The 20805-nt window shown below is 51.8% G+C and overlaps 1 protein-coding gene across 3 annotated transcripts in view; it reads right to left on the reverse strand.

Moving 5' to 3' along the window:
- The window catches only part of RALY (RALY heterogeneous nuclear ribonucleoprotein), a 157206-nt gene that overhangs the window by 91191 nt on the left and 45210 nt on the right, over positions 1–20805 (reverse strand). For 2 of the 3 annotated variants that reach the window (XM_064167494.1, XM_064167496.1), the window contains exon 2: positions 16134–16228. The exons of the other annotated variant lie outside the window; for it this stretch is intronic. The gene's annotated coding sequence lies outside the window, so the exon portion shown is untranslated. The remainder of the gene's footprint in view (positions 1–16133; positions 16229–20805) is intronic. 3 annotated transcript variants of the gene reach the window in all.

Raw genomic sequence — 20805 nt, forward strand, 5'->3', positions numbered from 1 at the left:
CTGCTGCCTCCTCTGCAGCTCCTCTCTCCCAGCACCCCCAGCTCCCTCTCTGCCTGGCTGCTCTCAGCCACTCTGGCCCCAGCCTCTAGTGCTGCTTGGGGTTGTTGTGGCCAAAGTGTAGAGCCCTGCACTTGGCCTTGTTCAATCTCACCCCATTGGCCTTTTGCACAGCAGATCAGCCTCCCTCTCTGCTTCCAGCATCTAGCATTGACTTAGCCACAGCCATGAGCATCTCAGCTGCCTCTGTGACTGCAGTGCAAAGCAAGCAGTGCTCTGCGAAGTCAAAAAGGTCATCACAAGGCAGCCAGCAAGATTGTCTGAGCCAGTCTTGGGCAATCCCAGTGGAACAGCAGCAGGTTAAATGTCAAAACAGATCCTTTTTTCAGGAAATGAGGCACTTTCCCCAATCCATTGCCTGGGAAATCCATGTGAAGGCAATGGGAAGAGAGCATTGTACCTGCAAGCCCTGCATGCTGCCCCAGTGGCCCCAGTAAGGTGCACTGGCCAGCTGCTGAGCCTTGGAATCACCTTCCTCAGCTGGATGCCTGCAGGAGCTCCCTCATCACAGAGCCCTAAAGCTACAAATCAGAGAATCACAGAAGCCCTCTGGGCTGGAGGGGACCCTCAAAGGGCATCTTGTCTAGCTGCAAGTGGTTGTGGATGTCCCCACCCCGGGGTGCTCAAGGCCAGGCTGGATGAAGCTTTGAGCAACCATGAGAGGTTGGAGTGGAAGATCTGAAGTCCCTTCCAACTTGAGCCATTCTATGAGCCTATGTCCCTGCAGGTGGCTGTCAGCAGAGCTTCCACAGCCATAAAGGCACCTGCAGCTTCCTTAGCATTTCCCCACTCCCCATGCAGTGCCCTTAGCATTTCCCTACTCAGTGTCCTTAGCATTTCCCCACTCCCCACTCAGTGCCCTTAGCATTTCCCCACTCCCCACTCAGTGCCCTTAGCATTTCCCCACTCAGTGCCCTTTGCATTTCCCCACTCCCCACTCAGTGCCCTTAGCATTTCCCCATTCAGTGCCCTTAGCATTTCCCCACTCCCCACTCAGTGCCCTTAGCATTTCCCCACTCCCCACTCAGTGCCCTTAGCATTTCCCCACTCCCCACTCAGTGCCCTTAGCATTTCCCCACTCAGTGCCCTTAGCATTTCCCCACTCCCCACTCAGTGCCCTTAGCATTTCCCCACTCAGTGCCCTTAGCATTTCCCCACTCCCCACTCAGTGCCCTTAGCATTTCCCCACTCAGTGCCCTTAGCATTTCCCCACTCCCCACTCAGTGCCCTTAGCATTTCCCCACTCAGTGCCCTTAGCATTTCCCCATTCAGTGCCCTTAGCATTTCCCCATTCAGTGCCCTTAGCATTTCCCCACTCAGTGCCCTTAGCATTTCCCCACTCCCCACTCAGTGCCCTTAGCATTTCCCCACTCAGTGCCCTTAGCATTTCCCCACTCCCCACTCAGTGCCCTTAGCATTTCCCCACTCAGTGCCCTTAGCATTTCCCCATTCAGTGCCCTTAGCATTTCCCCATTCAGTGCCCTTAGCATTTCCCCACTCAGTGCCCTTAGCATTTCCCCATTCCCCACTCAGTGTCCTTAGCATTTCCCTACTCAGTGCCCTTAGCATTTCCCCATTCAGTGCCCTTTGCATTTCCCCACTCCCCATTCAGTGCCCTTAGCATTTCCCCACTCCCTACTCAGTGCCCTTAGCATTTCCCCATTCCCCACTCAGTGCCCTTAGCATTTCCCCACTCCCCACTCAGTGCTGGTATCCTCCAGGACTACCAATCTGATCAGCTGGGAGGCAGGAGGTAATAGGAATGCCAGGCTGGTAGGGACCCCAAGGATCATCAGCTCCAAGCTCTCCAGGTGCCAGCAGAGCTGCAGAGCTGCCAGGAGCTGCTTCAGCACCCTGCCAAGCTGAGCCTTCCAACTGCCCAGCACAGGGCACTCCACTGCTGCCCCTGGCAGATGATTCCAACCTCTTAGTGCAAACATCTCCTTTGCTGGAGACAATTTCAGACCCACCCTTTGCACATTCTGCTCCTTGCTGAGATGAAATCAGCTCAGCCACACAATGTCCCATGAAAATGGACACCACAAGGACAAGCACAGACCCAACCAGAGGATTCTGTAGCATGGACAGCTCAGGAGGCTGTGCAGATAAGCACAAGTTTGAGCCCCATCATGTTGATGTCCTCTCCTGTTGCTAGCTCTGCAGTTTGCTTTGCTGTGTGTTTTCTAAGCCCATAGGGTTCCCAGCTCTGACCTTCTGCCACTTTGGGGCTCAGCTTGCAAATCCCATGGTTTGAGATGCCAAAACCAAGGAAAGGGACCTGGGGGTACTGATAAATAGTAGGCTGAAGATGAGCCAGCAGTGTGCCCAGGTGGGCAGCAGAGCCAATGGCATCCTGGGCTGGCTCAGGAGCAGTGTGGGCAGCAGGACAAGGGAGGTTCTTGTGCCCCTGTGCTCAGCACTGCTCAGGCCACACCTTGAGTGCTGTGTCCAGTTCTGGGCTCCTCAATTCAAGAGAGATGCTGAGGTGCTGGAAGGTGTTTGGAGAAGGGCAGCAAGGCTGGGGAGGGGCCTGGAGCACAGCCCTGTGAGGAGAGGCTGAGGGAGCTGGGGGGGTGCAGCCTGCAGCAGAGGAGGCTCAGGGCAGAGCTCATTGCTGCCTGCAGCTGCCTGCAGGGAGGCTGTAGCCAGGTGGGGTTGGGCTCTGCTGCCAGGCAGCCAGCAGCAGAACAAGGGGACAGAGGCTCAAGCTGTGCCAGGGCAGGTCTAGGCTGGATGTTGTTAGGAAGTTGCTGTCAGAGAGAGTGATTGGCATTGGAATGGGCTGCCCAGGGAGGTGGTGGAGTCGTTGTCCCTGGAGATCTTCAAGAAAAGCCTGGCTGGGGCACTTAGTGCCATGGTCTGGTTGACTGGATAGGGCTGGGTGCTAGGTTGGACTGGATGACCTTGGAGGTCTCTTCCAACCTGGTTGATTCTATGATTCTATGATTCTATTGGATCTGCACTAAAGTGCTTTCCAAAGCCATTTGGCAATGGCAGGATTTGGTCTGCAAGCAAATGGGCCATTTATTTCTGGATCCTAAGAGCATCCCACTCTTGAGAACCACAGAGCAAAGCTAAAGGTTTCCCTCTTTGTCTGAGCCTGTGGACACCCAGCTCCTGTGAGCTGTGGCAGGCAGGGAGCAGCTAAAAGGCAGAAGAAAAGTTATTTAGTCCCTCTCCATTTTTCACAACGTGCTCACTATTGAAATGTAGCTTCAGAACAGAAAGAGAGTCGAGCTCTGAGCAGCCAAGGTCTCCCCAGGGCAGCTACAGCTGCACTTTCTCATCTCCAGCATAATGGCAGGACTAAAGAGATGCTGAGACATGAACATCTCCCCCTGGCCAGAGCTGAAAGGCAGTTGAGTCTAACACAAGTGCATCCCTGCCCCAGGAGTGACTGCCTGCCTGCAGGCAGCTCAGCACAGAAGCTGCAGCACAGAATGGGTTAGGTTGGAAGGGACCTCAAAGATCATCTCCTTCCAACCCCCTGTCACGGGCAGGGACAGCTCCCACCAGCACAGGTTGAACAAAGACTCATCCAACCTGGCCTTGAACACCTCCAGGGAGGGGACATCCACAGCCCCCCTGGGCAATCTGTGCCAGGGTCTCCTCATCCTTACTCTCAAGGATTTCATGCTCATCTCCAGTTTCAAGCTCTCCTCTCCCAGCTCAAAGACACTGACCCTTGGCCTGGCACTCCCAGCCCTTGTAAAAAGTCCCACCCCAGTTCTTCTGGAGCCCCTTCAGGTGCTGGAAGATTACTCTAAGGTCTCCTCAGAGCCTTCTCTTCTAGAGCCTGACCAGACCAGCCTGTCCTCATAAGAAGGAGGCTGTAGCCAGGTGGGGTTGGGCTCTGCTGCCAGGCAGCCAGCAGCAGAAGAAGGGGACACAGCCTCAAGCTGTGCCAGGGTAGGTCCAGGCTGGATGTTAGGAGGAAGTTGCTGGCAGAGAGAGTGATTGGCATTGGAATGGGCTGCCCAGGGAGGTGGTGGAGTCCCCATCCATCCCTGGAGGTGTTTAAAAGGAGGCTGGATGAGGCACTTGGTGCCAAGGTTGAGTTAATCAGAAGGTGTTTGGTGATAGGTTGGGCTTGATGATGTTGAAAGTCTTTTCCACCTTGATGAATTGTGTGATTCTTACAGGTCTCTTACAGGACTCTTACAGGATTCTTACAGGTCTCTTACAGGTCTCTTACAGGACTCTAGACCCTGCCAGGCCAGGAACTAAGGATCTCAGAAATGGAAGGGAGGGTGCCCTGCAGAAGAGGAGGCTCAGGGCAGAGCTCATTGCTGCCTGCAGCTGCCTGCAGGGAGGCTGTAGCCAGGTGGGGTTGGGCTCTGCTGCCAGGCAGCCAGCAGCAGAAGAAGGGGACACAGCCTGAAGCTGTGGCAGGGCAAGTTGAGGCTGGATGTTAGGAGGAAGTTGCTGGCAGAGAGAGTGATTGGCATTGGAATGGGCTGCCCAGGGAGGTGGTGGAGTGGCTGTGGCTGGAGGTGTTGCAGCCAAGCCTGGCTGGGGCACTTAGTGCCATGGTCTGGTTGGTTGGGCAGGGCTGGGTGCTAGGTTGGGCTGGCTGAGCTTGGAGCTCTCTTCCAACCTGGCTGACTCTCTGATTCTATGAAGAGGTGCTCCAGCACTCTGATTACCTTTATGACCCTAATTATGAGATGGAGAAGGAGAGCCTGGACCAACAAAGCCCAGAGCCATTCCTTCCAACAGCACACCCCAGCCAGGCTTAGCAAGCAGCAGTCCCCAGCAGCAGAACCTGAGCTGGCAATCTGCAGGGACACTGCAGCTCGTCAGGAGCAGCACTGGGAAGCAGAAGGCAGTTAGTGACTAGGGCTGCCCCAGGAGATGCCTCCTGTCACTACCAAGCCTTGTCAAAATTCCCCTCTCAGCTTTCCTGTAACCCCTTCAGGTCCTGGAAGGCTGCTCCGAGGTTATGACAATCAAACCTCTTAGATTTGGAGGAGGCTTGCTGGAAAAGGACCATTTCATTATCACAGCATCTCAGGCAGGAATTGCCTAGAGCTAATTTTGAGCCACATGGAGGGTTGGGGGGGGGGTGTGTGGAAACTGAGCACAAGCAAGGTGGGGACCCAAGAAACAGCAATCTGGGCTGGGAATTACAAGGCAGCAAGGTCAGTAGTGATGGGGGGGGTGAGGGGGGGAGAAAATTCAGCTGAGCAATTTTGAAGGGAGGGAAGAGACAACATTTAACAAGAGGGTGAAATCAAAGTGGAGAAATCAATAGAGGCAAAGGACAGAGGGGGCTGAGGGGGCAGAGGAAGAGATGAATTAAAGGGGTTATGATGGCTACTGAGCAATCAATTAAAGCAAAGAGGGCAAGAGAGACAACCAAGGCAGTCTGGCAAATGAATTAAAAGGAAGGGAGGCATAACCAAGGTATAAAACATGGGGGGAAGGTGGCAAGATTAGAGGGTCCAGGCAATGGGGAGGCTTTGGCAAGGGTAATAAGTGCCAGGGCAGAGGCTGTGGAATCTCTGAGGGTCAGGGCAACAATGCAGAAGCATTTCAAATGCTGTGAGAAGCAGGAAAGCATTGGAGAAGAAAGGAAGCATCTTGCAGTAGGAGGTGATGCTGAGACTGTGGAGGTGCAGGTGGCCCAAGCTCTGCTCCTTGGCTTTTGCTGCCAAAATGCAGCAGGGTATTAACCCCCCCCCAATATGCTGGTAAGTGGGAGTTGGGCTCTGCTGCCAGGCAGCCAGCAGCAGAAGAAAGGGACACAGCCTCAAGCTGTGCCAGGGCAGGTCTGGGCTGGATGTGAGGAGGAAGTTGCTGTCAGAGAGAGTGATTGGCATTGGAATGGGCTGCCCAGGGAGGTGGTGGAGTGGCTGTGGCTGGAGGTGTTGCAGCCAAGCCTGGCTGGGGCACTTAGTGCCATGGTCTGGTTGGTTGGGCAGGGCTGGGTGCTAGGTTGGACTGGCTGAGCTTGGAGCTCTCTTCCAACCTGCTTCATTCTATGATTCTCTGATCTGCCAGTGGCCTCCTTGCTGTGCTCACCCATGAACTGCTCTGGAGTGCTCCAGAGGTGTAAAAAGAACACAACAACCAAGAAAAGTCCAGCAGACTACTTGAGGATGGCAGAAAAATCTCCTGCTGGCCTGATCCATGGCCACAGCCTTCACCAGCCAGCAGCTGCAGCACACAACTCAAGCCACTCTCCTCCTGGACAGAGGTGTCTCCATGCCAGTTAAGCTTTCCAGATTGGATCATGAGCCCTATGAATGCACCATTCAGACCCCACAGCCTCGCTGCAGAGCAGCCACTGCAGCCTCAAGCAGAGCCTTGCACCTCGCAGCGCTGCACCGGTGACCTCTCCCTGCCACCCCCTCCTGACCTGCACTGCCAGGCTAAATTAGGGCATCTCTTACATCCCTTCCTTCCTTGGCCCTCAGGCTGCTAAGAAGGTAGCTTAAAGGGCTACCAAGTGCTGCCCTAATCCCTGGCAAGGACAGGAACTGTCGGAGCTGCTGCACGACCTGAGCCAGCGATTAGAGCCTGCCTTTATTTGCAGCCTGCTCCCACACTCTGCTGCTGCTAAGAGGAGAGAAAGACAATTTCACCCCCCCCAGGCTCTGCTGAGCTTCCTAAGGCTGCTCTGGGAACTGTCACTGTGGGACACTTCCAACCCTCTATGGGTGGGACTCAGTCACAGGTATTGTTATGAGCATTTTCTTCTCCCTTCCCTCTTCTCCACAGTTCACAAATGAGCATTTTCATTCCCCTTCCCCATTCTCCAGAGCTCAAAAATGAGCAGTTTTATCCCCATTCTCCAGAGTACCAAAATGAGCATTTTTATTCCCCTTCCCCATTCTCCAGAGTACCAAAAATGACCATTTTCATCCCCATTCTCCAGAGTACCAAAATGAGCATTTTCATCCCCTTCTCTAGAGTACAAAAATGAGCATTTTTATCCCCATTCTCCATTCTCCAGAGTACCAAAATGAGCATTTTCATCCCCATTCTCCAGAGCTCAAAAATGAGCATTTTTATTCCCCTTTCCCTATTCTCCAGAGTACCAAAAATGAGCATTTTCATCCCCTTCTCCAGAGTACAAAAATGAGTATTTTCATTCCCCTTCCCCATTCTCCAGAGCTCAAAATTGAGCATTTTTATCCCACTTCTCCCTTCTCCAGAGTACCAAAAAGAGCATTTTCATCCCCTTCTCTAGAGTACAAAAATGAGCATTTTTATCCCCATTCTCCATTCTCCAGAGTACCAAAATGAGCATTTTCATCCCCATTCTCCAGAGCTCAAAAATGAGCATTTTTATTCCCCTTTCCCTATTCTCCAGAGTACCAAAAATGAGCATTTTCATTCCCTTCTCTAGAGTACCAAAATGAGCATTTTTATCCCCATTCTCCATTCTCCAGAGTACAAAATGGAGCATTTTCATCTCCTTCTCCAGAGTACAAAAATGAGTATTTTCTTTTCCCTTCCCCATTCTCCAGAGCTCAAAAATCAGCATTTTCATCCCCATTCTCTAGAGTACCAAAACGAGCATTTTCATCCCCATTCTCCAGAGCTCAAAAATGAGCATTTTTATCCCCCTTCCCCATTCTCCAGAGTACCAAAATGAGCATTTAAATTCCCCTTCTCCAGAGTACCAAAAAAGAGCATTTTCATTCCCATTCCCCATTCTCCAGAGCTCAAAAATGAGCATTTTTATCCCCATTCTCCTTTCTCCAGAGTACCACAAATGAGCATTTTCATCCCCTTCTCTAGAGTACCAAAATGAGCATTTTCATCCCCATTCCCCATTCTCCAGAGTACCAAAATGAGCATTTTCATTCCCCTCCCCACTTCTCTAGAGTACAAAATTGAGCATTTCCATCCCCCTTTCCAATTCTCCAGAGAACAAAAATGAGCATTTTCATCCCCATTCTCCAGAGTACCAAAATCAGCATCTTTATCCCCCCTTCCACATTTTCCAGAGCACAAAAAATGAGCATTTTCATCCCCATTCTTCATTCTCCAGAGTAAAAAATGAGCATTTTCATCCTCCTTCCCTGTTCTCCAGAGTACCAAAATGAGCATTTTTATCCCCCTTCTCTAGAGTACCAAAATGAGCATTTTTATCCCCCTTCTCTAGAGTACCAAAATGAGCATTTTCATCCTCCTCCCCAATTCTCCAGAGTATAAAAATGATCATTTTCATCTCCCTTCTCAGTTCTCTAGAGTCCCAAAATGAGCACTTTCATCCTCCTTCCTCCTTCTCCAGAGTGCAAAATTGAGCATTTTCATCCCCTTCCCTACTCTCCAGAGTAGAAAAATGAGCATTTTTATTCCCCTGCTCTAGAGTAAAAAATGAGCATTTTCATCCCCCTTGCCCATTCTCCAGAGTACCAAAATGAGCATTTTTATCCCTATTCTCCAGAGCAAAAAATGAGCATTTTTATTCCCCTGCTCTAGAGTAAATAATGAGCATTTTCATCCCCCTTGCCCATTCTCCAGAGTACCAAAATGAGCATTTTAATCCCCCTTCTCCAGAGTAAAAAATCAGCATTTTCATTACCTTTCTCTAGAGTACAAAATGAGCATTTTCATCCCCATTCTCTACTCTCCAGAGTACAAAAATTAGCATTTTCATTCCCCTTCTCTAGAGTACAAACATGAGCATTTTCATCCCAATTCCTCCTTCTCCAGAGCACCAAAATGAGCACTTTCATCCTCCTTCCTCATTCTCCAGAGTGCAAAATTGAGCATTTTCATCCTCTTCCCTATTCTCCAGAGTACAAAAATGAACATTTTTATCCTCATTCTTTACTCTCCAGAGTACCAAAATGAGCATTTTCATCCCCATTCTTTACTTGAGTACAAAAATGAGCATTTTCATCCCCCTTCTCCAGAGTACCAAAATGAGCATCTTTATCCCCCTTCTCTGGAGTACAAAAATGAGCATTTTCATTCCCATTCTAAAGAGTAAAAAAAAAAAGCATTTTCATTCCCCTTCTCTAGAGTAAAAAATGAGCATTTTCATCTCCCTTACCTGTTCTCCAGAGTACCAAAATTAGCATTTTCTTCCTCATTCTCCAGAGCAAAAAATGAGCATTTTTATTCCCCTTCTCTAGAGTAAATAATGAGCATTTTCATCCCCCTTGCCCATTCTCCAGGGTACCAAAATGAGCATTTTCATCCCCCTTCTCCAGAGTACAAAAATGAGCATTTTTATCCCCATTCCCCAGAGTACCAAAATGAGCATTTTCATCCCCATTCTCCAGAGTAAAAAATGAGCATTTTCATCCACGTTTTCCAGAGTACCAAAATGAGCATTTTCTTCCCCCTTCTCCAGAGTACCAAAATGAGCATTTTCATCCCCATTCTCCAGTGCAAAAAATGAGCATTTTTATTCCCCTTCCCTAGAGTAAAAAATGAGCATTTTCATCCCCCTTCTCCAGAGTATCAAAATGAGCATTTTCATCCCCATTCTCTAGAGTACCAAAACGAGCATTTTCATCCCCATTCTCCAGAGCTCAAAAATGAGCATTTTTATCCCCCTTCCCCATTCTCCAGAGTACCAAAATGAGCATTTAAATTCCCCTTCTCCAGAGTACCAAAAAAGAGCATTTTCATTCCCATTCCCCATTCTCCAGAGCTCAAAAATGAGCATTTTTATCCCCATTCTCCTTTCTCCAGAGTACCACAAATGAGCATTTTCATCCCCTTCTCTAGAGTACCAAAATGAGCATTTTCATCCCCATTCCCCATTCTCCAGAGTACCAAAATGAGCATTTTCATTCCCCTCCCCACTTCTCTAGAGTACAAAATTGAGCATTTCCATCCCCTTTCCAATTCTCCAGAGAACAAAAATGAGCATTTTCATCCCCATTCTCCAGAGTACCAAAATCAGCATCTTTATCCCCCCTTCCACATTTTCCAGAGCACAAAAAATGAGCATTTTCATCCCCATTCTTCATTCTCCAGAGTAAAAAATGAGCATTTTCATCCTCCTTCCCTGTTCTCCAGAGTACCAAAATGAGCATTTTCATCCCCATTCTCCAGAGTACCAAAATGAGCATTTTAATTCCCCTTCCCTACTCTCCAGAGTACCAAAAATCAGCATTTTCATCCCCATTCTCCAGAGCTCAAAAATGAGCATTTTTATCCCCCTTCCCCATTCTCCAGAGTACCAAAATAAGCATTTTCATCCCCTTTCTCCAGAGTACAAAAATGAGCATTTTTATCCCACTTCCCTATTATCCAGAGTACCAAAATCAGCATTTTCATCCCCATTCTCCAGAGCTCAAAAATGAGCATTTTTATCCCCATTCTCCTTTCTCCAGAGTACCACAAATGAGCATTTTCATCCCCTTCTCTAGAGTACCAAAATGAGCATTTTCATCCCCATTCCCCATTCTCCAGAGCTCAAAAATGAGCATTTTTATCCCCATTCTCCTTTCTCCAGAGTACCACAAATGAGCATTTTTATCCCCCTTCTCTAGAGTACCAAAATGAGCATTTTCATCCTCCTTCCCAATTCTCTAGAGTATAAAAATGATCATTTTCATCTCCCTTCTCAGTTCTCTAGAGTCCCAAAATGAGCACTTTCATCCTCCTTCCTCCTTCTCCAGAGTGCAAAATTGAGCATTTTCATCCCCTTCCCTACTCTCCTAAGTAGAAAAATGAGCATTTTTATTCCCCTGCTCTAGAGTAAAAAATGAGCATTTTTATTCCCCTTCCCCATTCTCCAGAGTACCAAAAATGAGCATTTTCATTCCCTTCTCTAGAGTACAAAAATGAGTATTTTCTTTCCCCTTCCCTATTCTCCAGAGCTCAAAAATGAGCATTTTCATCCCCCTTCCCCATTCTCCAGAGTACCAAAAATGAGCATTTTTATCCTCATTCTCCAGAGTACCAAAATGAGCATTTTTATCCCCATTCTCCAGAGTACCAAAATGAGCATTTTTATTCCCCTTCCTTATTCTCCAGAGTACCAAAAATGACCATTTTCATACCCATTCTCCAGAGTACCAAAATGAGCATTTTCATCCCCATTCTCCAGAGCTCAAAAATGAGCATTTTTATTCCCCTTCCCCATTCTCCAGAGTACCAAAAATGAGCATTTTCATCTCCTTCTCCAGAGTACAAAAATGAGTATTTTCTTTCCCCTTCCCCATTCTTCAGAGCTCAAAAATGAGCATTTTTATCCCACTTCTCCCTTCTCCAGAGTACCAAAATGAGCATTTTCATCCCCTTCTCTAGAGTACAAAAATGGGCATTTTCATCCCCATTCTCCAGAGCTCAAAAATGAGCATTTTTATTCCCCTTCCCCATTCTCCAGAGTACAAAAATGAGCATTTTCATCCCCATTCTCCGGAGCTCAAAAATGAGCATTTTTATCCCCATTCTCTACTCTCCAGAGTACCACAAATGAGCATTTTCATTCCCCTTCTCTAGAGTACAAACATGAGCATTTTCATCCTAATTCCTCCTTCTCCAGAGCACCAAAATGAGCATTTTCTTCCCTATTCTCTAGAGTACAAAAATGAGCATTTTTATCCCCCTTCTCCAGAGTACCAAAATGAGCACTTTCATCCTCCTTCCTCATTCTCCAGAGTGCAAAATTGAGCATTTTCATCCTCTTCCCTATTCTCCAGAGTACAAAAATGAACATTTTTATCCTCATTCTTTACTCTCCAGAGTACCAAAATGAGCATTTTCATCCCCATTCTTTACTCGAGTACAAAAATGAGCATTTTCATCCCCATTCTCCAGAGTACCAAAATGAGCATCTTTATCCCCCTTCTCTGGAGTACAAAAATGAGCATTTTCATTCCCATTCTAAAGAGTAAAAAAAAAAAGCATTTTCATTCCCCTTCTCTAGAGTAAAAAATGAGCATTTTCATCTCCCTTACCCGTTCTCCAGAGTACCAAAATTAGCATTTTCTTCCTCATTCTCCAGAGCAAAAAATGAGCATTTTTATTCCCCTTCTCTAGAGTAAATAATGAGCATTTTCATCCCCCTTGCCCATTCTCCAGGGTACCAAAATGAGCATTTTCATCCCCCTTCTCCAGAGTACAAAAATGAGCATTTTTATCCCCATTCCCCAGAGTACCAAAATGAGCATTTTCATCCCCATTCTCCAGAGTAAAAAATGAGCATTTTCATCCACGTTTTCCAGAGTACCAAAATGAGCATTTTCTTCCCCCTTCTCCAGAGTACCAAAATGAGCATTTTCATCCCCATTCTCCAGTGCAAAAAATGAGCATTTTTATTCCCCTTCCCTAGAGTAAAAAATGAGCATTTTCATCCCCCTTCTCCAGAGTATCAAAATGAGCATTTTCATCCCCATTCTCTAGAGTACCAAAATGAGCATTTTTATCCCCATTCTGCAGAGCAAAAAATGAGCATTTTTATTCCCCTTCTCTAGAGTAAATAATGAGCATTTTCATCCCCATTCTCTAGAGTAAATAATGAGCATTTTCATCCCCCTTGCCCATTCTCCAGAGTACCAAAATGAGCATTTTCATCCCCAGTCTCCAGAGTAAAAAATGAGCATTTTCATCTCCCTTTCCCCTTCTCCAGAGTACATGCAACAAGTGACAGGACAAGAAGAAACAGCCTCAAGTTGTGCTGAGGGAGGTTCAGGTTGGACATCAGGACTCCTTTCTGCCCAGGGAGGATTCCCAGCCAGTGCCTCAGGCTGCCCAGGGAGGTGGTGGAGTCCACATCCCTGGAGGTGTCCACAAAGCCTATGGATGGTCTTTGGGACATGGTTTAATGGTGCTGGGTTGCTGGTTGGACTGGGTGATCTGATAGGAGGTTGAAGAGAGGTGGGGGCTGGGATCTTCTCACATGCATAAGTGACAGGACAAGAAGTAAGAGCCTCAAGTTGTGCTGAGGGAGGTTCAGGTTGGACATCAGGACTCCTTTCTGCCCAGGGAGGATTCCCAGCCAGTGCCTCAGGATGCCCAGGGAGGTAGGTGGTGGAGTCCCCATCCTTGTGGACTTGGGGAGAGGGTTTAATGGCCATGGAGGTGTTGGGTTGCTGGTTGGACTGGGTGACCTTAGAGGGCTGCTCCAAGCCAAGGGATTCTGTGGCTCTGTGGACAGCTTCTGGCAGTTTTCTTACTGAAAAAGTCTCAACCCTTAGGCAAGAAAAATACCTAAGAGAAGATCTCTGCAGGGCTGCTGAGCCTCAGCACTTCATTTGCTGAGTGAGAAGCTGCTGGCTGGAATTAGGGCACAGCACTGCTCTTCTCCATGCAGAAGAAGGTTTTTAGCCTGCTCATTTGCTGAACACAGATGCATGGCAGAACTCCTCAGGCCTATTTAGTGGCACTACCAAGGGGAAGAGCCTTAACCTGGAGGCAGAAATTAGCTCTGGACAACTCCTAAGGAAACCTAAATTCCCTTTCTCCTCCAACCTGCTTCATTTAGGCTTGAAAATGCTCAGGTGAGTCTTCAGCCCTCTGTTGTTTGGAGCTTCCTCAATTACACATGCCCAGGTAAAATGGTTTGGCTGCTCATTATTGTCTCTGGTATGTCCTGAGGTGCACCAAGCTACAGCAAAGCTCCTACCTGCATGATACAAACTTCCACCTGGTTCCCAAGTTAAAACCCAACCCATAATAGCAACTAAATTAAATGGCAGAGGGACCTGGACAGGCTGCACAGATGTGCACAGTCCAGTGCCAGGAGATTTAACAAGTCCCAGTGCCAGGTTTTGCAGACTTCATTGCTCCCTGCAGCTCCTGAAAGGAGGTTGCAAGGCAGCAGGGAGCAGCCTCTTCTCCCTGGTGTCAGCCAGCAGGGCAGAGGAAATGGATGCAGACTCTCAGCCCCAGGGCTCTCAGCCTCTCCTCTGCAGACTAAGCAGCCTCAGGGCTGGTGGATGGTGGGCAGAGGCCAATGGGATGAGACTGAACAAGGCCAAGTGCAGGGTTCTGCACTTTGGCCACAACAACCTCAAGCACACTACAGGCTGGGGCCAGAGGGACTGAGAGCAGGCAGGCAGAGAGGGAGCTGGGGGTGCTGGTAGATAGTAGGCTGAAGAGGAGGCAGCAGTGTGCCCAGGTGGCCAAGAGAGCCAATGGCATCCTGGGCTGGCTCAGGAGCAGTGTGGGCAGCAGGACAAGGGAGGTTCTTCTGCCCCTGTGCTCAGCACTGCTCAGGCCACCCCTGGAGTGCTGTGTCCAGTTCTGGGCTCCTCCATTGCAGAGAGCTGTTGAGGTGCTGAAAGGTGTTTGGAGCAGGGCAGCAAGGCTGGGGAGGGGCCTGGAGTACAGCCCTGTGAGGAGAGGCTGAGGGAGCTGGGGGGGTGCAGCCTGCAGCAGAGGAGGCTCAGGGCAGAGCTCATTGCTGTCTGCAGCTGTCTGCAGGGAGGATGGAGCCAGGTGGGGTTGGGCTCTGCTGCCAGGCAGCCAGCAGCAGAAGAAGGGGACAGAGGCTCAAGCTGTGCCAGGGCAGGTTCAGGCTGGATGTTAGGAGGAAGTTGCTGGCAGAGAGAGTGATTGGCATTGGAATGGGCTGCCCAGAGAGGTGGTGGAGTGGCTGTGGCTGGAGGTGTTGCAGCCAAGCCTGGCTGGGGCACTTAGTGCCATGGTGTGGTTGGTTGGGCAGGGCTGGGTGCTAGGTTGGGCTGGCTGAGCTTGGAGCTCTCTTCCAACCTGCTTGGTTCTATTATTCGATGAAATGCTAAGAAACACAGCCCCAGGTTGCTGGTGCTGAAGGGAACCCCAAGAGTGTTGCTGTGCTGTCTCCAGCCCATTTCCAAGAGGACAGTCACAGAAATGTTCAGGTTTCCCAAGCCCCTCAGGATCCCCAAGCCCAAGCACTGACCCTGCTCTGCAAGGCTCACCCTGAGCCACAGCCCCAGGCACCACAGCCAAACACCTTCAAACACCTCCAGGCTTGGGGTCTCCACCACCTCCCTGGGCAGCCTGTGCCAGGGCCTGACCACTCTTGCTGCCAAAGGACTTCTCCTCCTGGCCAGCCTAAGCCTGCCCTGCTGCAGCTTGAGGCCATTCCCTCTTCTTCTGCCACTAAGTACCTGTGAGCAGAGCCCAGCACCAACCTCTGCACAGCCTCCTCTCAGGCAGCTGCAGGCAGTGATGAGCTCTGCCCTCAGCCTCCTCCTCCTCCTCACACCAACCATCCCCAGCTCCCTCAGTCTCTCCTCATCAGATCTCTTCCCCAGCCCTTCCCCAGCTTCCCTGCCCTCCTCTGCACTGCCTCCAGCACCTCCACAGCTCTCCTGTACTGAGGTGCCCCAAACTGGACACAGCTGCTGAGCTGTGGCCTCACCAGAGCCCAGTGCCAGGGCACAATCCCCTCCCTGCTCCTGCTGGGCACAGCATTCCTGACCCCAGCCAGGCTGCCATTGGCTTTCTGGGCCACCTGGGCACTGCTGGCTCCTGCTCAGCTGCTTGCCCACTACAGCCCCCAGGTCCCCTTCTGCCAGGCACTTTCCAGCCACACTGCTAACCCTGTGCAGAGGCAGTGCCAGGGGTCTGACCCACCTCTGGGCACCCTCTTCAGCACACCACCAGCCCTGCAAGGCAGTGTCTGCCCCCAGCACAACATCCCCTGGGTGCGGCGCTTCTCCCCAGCTCCTCTCTGCCACCTCTCACGCTGAGAGGTGTGCCCCAGGAAAGGCAAGAGCAGAGCCTACCTCCACATCACCCAGAACTGTCACTTACAGTCACATCCACCCCCAGCAAACTGCAGACAGAGCCCTGAGAAGCCAAACAAGCCACGAACCAGAAGTGAAGATGTGCCCAAACCCACCGCGTCCGCAGCGGGGAGCAGCTGGGGCAGTCCTGCTGCCACCACCAGCAGCCCTGGCAGGCTCTCAGCACACCCACCAGCCTTGCACCCCTTGAATGCACACAGCAGGCCAGGATAAGGCCACTTTCAGCAGGCTCAAGCAGAGAACACCTTCAGCCAGCATCCAGCTTGAAGCCCACGCAGACCATTCAGCATCTCAAGCGAGTGCCTCGACCCTCCCTGCTGAGTCCCACCTGCAGCAGCAGCTCAGCAGCTGGGCACTGTAGGGCTCTCTTCCCTCCATTCCTCACGTCTAAGGGTGCCTCCAGACACAACTACTTACCAGGCCTGGTGTGGGCACTTGGGGTTTGTCAGTCCTTGCTGTCACTGCCCCGGGAGCAGCTGCAGCACCTCCTCGGTGCTCGGCTCAGCTTCACCCTGCAACAGGCAGGACACAGGAGGGGTTTTTGCCAGTGGTGCTAAGCAGATAATCCAGTTACCTTCTGACCCCCAGCAGAGAAGCAAAGAAAAGCTGCTGGCTGCTTGTCTGCAAGGATCAGGACCAGGACTCTCCAAGCTAAGAGTCTGAGCTGCTTAGCAAGGAGCTCAGACCAGAGCAGCCAGCCAAGGCTGTGCTCCCAGGGCTGAGCCCTTGGGGAGCTGCTGGGCAATTGGGTCAGGCTGCTGGGGGAAGTCACACAGGAACTGCTACATCAGCAGGACCCTGTACTGGGTCACTGGTGAGGCTGGCACAGAATCACAGAGCCACTGAGGCTGGAGGAGACCTCTGAGACCACCGAGTCCAGCCTCTAACCTAACCCCCCCCATCAGCTCAGCCATGCCACCCAGTGCCACAGCCAAGCTGCCACAGACCTCCAGGGATGGAGACTCCAGCAGCTCCCTGGGCAGCCCATTCCAGTGCCTGATCACTCTTTCCATGAGGAAAGGCTTCCTGACCTCCAACCTAAAACTCCCCTGGCACAGCTCCAGGCCAGCTTGTGACAGGTCACAAGTTTCCTGCGAGCAGAGCCTGACCCTCACCTGACTACAGCTTCCTTTTAGGTAGTTGCAGGGAGTGATAAGGTCCCCTCTAAGCCTCCTCTTCTCCAGGCTGAACCCCCCCAGCTCCCTCAGCCTCTCCTCCTAAGACTTCCCCTCCAGCCCCCTCCTCTCTTGAGCCCCACTCCAGCACCTCAATATCCTTCCTGAAGTCAGCACCTTGAATCCTGGGTTCAGTTTTGGGTCCATCACTACAAGAAGGACACAGAGGGATTGGAGCAGAGGCAGAGAAGGGCAACAAAGCTGGGGAAGGGTCTGGAAAACAGGGCTGGGGAGGAGCAGCTGAGGGAGCTGGGGGTGTGCAGTCTGGAGAAGAGGAGGCTCAGGGGATCACAGATCACAGCTCACAGGATGCCAGGGGTTGGAAGGGACCCAAAGTGCAGAAAGGGAGGCTCAGGGCATCACAAGATCACAGCTCACAGGATGCCAGGGGTTGGAAGGGACCCAAAGTGCAGAAGGGGAGGCTCAGGGGATCACAAGATCACAGCTCACAGGATGCCAGGGGTTGGAAGGGACCCAAAGTGCAGAAGAGGAGGCTCAGGGGATCACAAGATCACAGCTCACAGGATGCCAGGGGTTGGAAGGGACCCAAAGTGCAGAAGAGGAGGCTCAGGGGATCACAAGATCACAGCTCACAGGATGCCAGGGGTTGGAAGGGACCCAAAGTGCAGAAGGGGAGGCTCAGGGGATCACAAGATCACAGCTCACAGGATGCCAGGGGTTGGAAGGGACCCAAAGTGCAGAAGGGGAGGCTCAGGGGATCACAGATCACAGCTCACAGGATGCCAGGGGTTAGAAGGGACCTAAAGTGCAGGAGAGGAGGCTGAGGGGAGACCTCATTGCTCTCTACAGCTCCCTGAGAGGAGGTTGCAGTGAGGTGAGGATTGGGCTCTGCTCCCAAGTAACCAGCCACAGGACAAGAGGAAACAGCCTGAAATTGTGCCAGGGCAGGGTTAGGTTGGAGATGAGGAAACATTTCTTTGGTGCCAGAGTGGCCAGGGACTGGCACAGGCTGCCCAGGGAGGTGGTGGAGTCTGCATCCCTGGAGGTGTTGAAGGAAGGTGTGGCCATGGCACTTGGGGAGGTGGTTTGGTGGCCATGGTGGGGTTGAAGGCTGGAACTTGATGATCTTAGAGGGCTTTCCCAACCAACACAATGCTGTGATTCGATGTTACAGTTCAGAAGTGGAAGCTGCAGGACCTTCCAAAGCATTTTTATGCTGGGCAACACCCAAGTGCCCTCTGAGCAGGCTCCTTGAGGCAGCAGTGTTGGCACAGCTGGTGATGCTCCTTGCAGGAGCTGCCTGAGGAGCCTGCTGAGCAGGAATGCTGCAGAGCAAGGCTGTTCATCCCACTGAAAACTGGGCTCAGTGCTTTAGAGAGCAGATCTCATTAACCCCTCACTCCTCTGCAACTCAACAGACAGGCAAGGAGCTGGGAGCTGTGCCTGAATGGATGGGATGCAGTGAGAACTGCTCCATGCTCTCCAGCTCCAGGACTGTCCTGAGCTCACAGCTTGCACAGTGCAGAGCTGATGGGAACTGGATGCAGCTCTCCATGTTCCCACTCCAAGGCATTAACAAGAGCCAGTGATTTAAACCCATTCTTTCAAAGCAGCCTTCTTGGGCCAGCACTGACCTACAGAGAGGCAACCAATCACTCTGCTCACACCAGAGCTGATTCCCAGCCCGTGCCTCCCCCCAGCAAGGTCTCCTAAGGAAGCAGAGCTTGTATCAGAAGAGAAATGCTTTCCCCACCCTGCTCTGTGGGATCCTCAGCTCCATGGGCTGCCTGATCCCGTGGGGAGGGCAGGAGGGGCAGTTTGGGCTCCTGCAGGTCATCATCAGTGTTTAGATCACAGATGTCAGGGGTTGGAAGGGATCTCCAGAGGTCATCGAGTTCAACCCCTGCCAGAGCAGCAGCAGAGGATCCAGAGCAGCTCACACAGAGCACATCCAGACAGGGCTGGAAAGGCTCCAGAGAAGGAGACTCCACAACCTCCCTGGGCAGCCTGTGCCAGGGCTCTGGGACCCTTCCAGCCGAGAAGTTCTTCCCCATGTTGAGCTGCACCTTCCTGTGCTGCAGTTTCCTTCCCTTGCCCTTGTCCTGTGGCAGGGCACAGGTGAGCAGAGGCTGTCCCTGTGCCTCCCTTCCTGCCCCCCAGCCCTCAGCTACCTACAGACATTGCTCAGGTCCCCTCTCAGCCTTCTGCTCTGCAGACTCTCAGCCCCAGGGCTCTCAGCCTCTCCTCTGCAGACTCTCAGCCCCAGGGCTCTCAGCCTCTCCTCTGCAGACTCTCAGCCCCAGGGCTCTCAGCCTCTCCTCTGCAGACTCTCAGCCCCAGGGCTCTCAGCCTCTCCTCCTCAGGCACTCCCTGCACTCCCTGCAGCATCCTTGGAGCCCTCCCTTGGACTCTCCCCAGCAGATCCCTGTCCCTCCTGAGCTGGGGAGCCCAGAACTGGATGCAGTATTCCAGGTGAGGTCTCACCAGGGCAGATAGAGAGGCAGCAGAACCTCCCTGGATCTGCTGGCCACACTCTTCCTAATGCCCCCTAGGACCCCACTGCCCTTCTTGCTGCCCATGCAGAGCTTGTTCTCCACCAGCACCCCCAGGTCCCTCTCCACAGGGCTGCTCTCCAGCAGTCACCTCCCAGCCTGTACTGCTGCACTTTATTGCTCCTGCCCAAGAATGCTTCCCAGATGAATGCTTTTAGTTCATCCCCCCAACCTGCCAGGAGAAACCTCCTCTGCTCAGAGGCTCAATTCAGTCTCAGTTGTGCCAGAGCATTGCAAAAGGTCAAACTGCACTGAAGCTCTTAATTAAAACAGAGAAAGCACTAAAGAGGCAGAGCCCTGAAGCCCTGGGGGCTGCAACCACCTGCCAGGGCACAGCTAGCTGATGAGCTGATCAGAGGTGATGTGCTGGCTTCCCCAGCAGAAGCCTCTGCACTCCTCTGAAGGACAGCTTCCAGTCAGCCTCTCCAGAGAGCTGGTTGCACCTCCCAGAAGTTCAACTGAATCAGTGAAGTGCTGCAATGAAAGCAGCAGAAGCTCTGAGCTCTGCTCTTGGCTCCACTGCACACTGCAGAGACCCAGGGCCAGATTACTGCACCTGCAGAGACCCAGGGGCAGATTCCTGCACCTCTCTGAGACCCAGGGCCAGATTCCTGCACCTCTCTGAGACCCAGGGGCAGATTCCTGCACCTCTCTGAGACCCAGGGCCAGATTACTGCACCTGCAGAGACCCAGAGCCAGATTATTGCACCTGCAGAGACCCAGGGCCAGATTCCTGCACCTGCAGAGACCCAGGGCCAGATTCCTGCACCTGCAGAGACCCAGGGCCAGATTCCTGCACCTCTCTGAGACCCAGGGACAGATTCCTGCACCTGCAGAGACCCAGGGCCAGATTACTGCACCTGCAGAGACCCAGGGCCAGATTCCTGCACCTCTCTGTGATCCAGGGACAGATTCCTGCACCTGCAGAGACCCAGGGCCAGATTCCTGCATCTCTCTGAGACCCAGGGCCAGATTCCTGCACCTCTCTGAGACCCAGGGGCAGATTCCTGCACCTCTCTGAGACCCAGGGGCAGATTCCTGCACCTGCAGAGACCCAGGGCCAGATTCCTGCACCTCTCTGAGACCCAGGGACAGATTCCTGCACCTGCAGAGACCCAGGGACAGATTCCTGCACCTGCAGAGACCCAGGGACAGATTACTGCACCTGCAGAGACCCAGAGCCAGATTATTGCACCTGCAGAGACCCAAGGGCAGATTCCTGCACCTGCAGAGACCCAGGGCCAGACTACTGCACCTGCAGAGACCCAGGGGCAGATTCCTGCACCTCTCTGAGACCCAGGGGCAGATTCCTGCACCTGCAGAGACCCAGGGGCAGATTACTGCACCTCTCTGAGACCCAGGGACAGATTACTGCAGCTCTCTGTGTCCTTATAATAGGAA

Source organism: Pogoniulus pusillus, chromosome 29, assembly GCF_015220805.1.
Source record: "Pogoniulus pusillus isolate bPogPus1 chromosome 29, bPogPus1.pri, whole genome shotgun sequence".
In the NCBI taxonomy this organism is placed as follows: Eukaryota; Metazoa; Chordata; class Aves; order Piciformes; family Lybiidae; genus Pogoniulus; species Pogoniulus pusillus.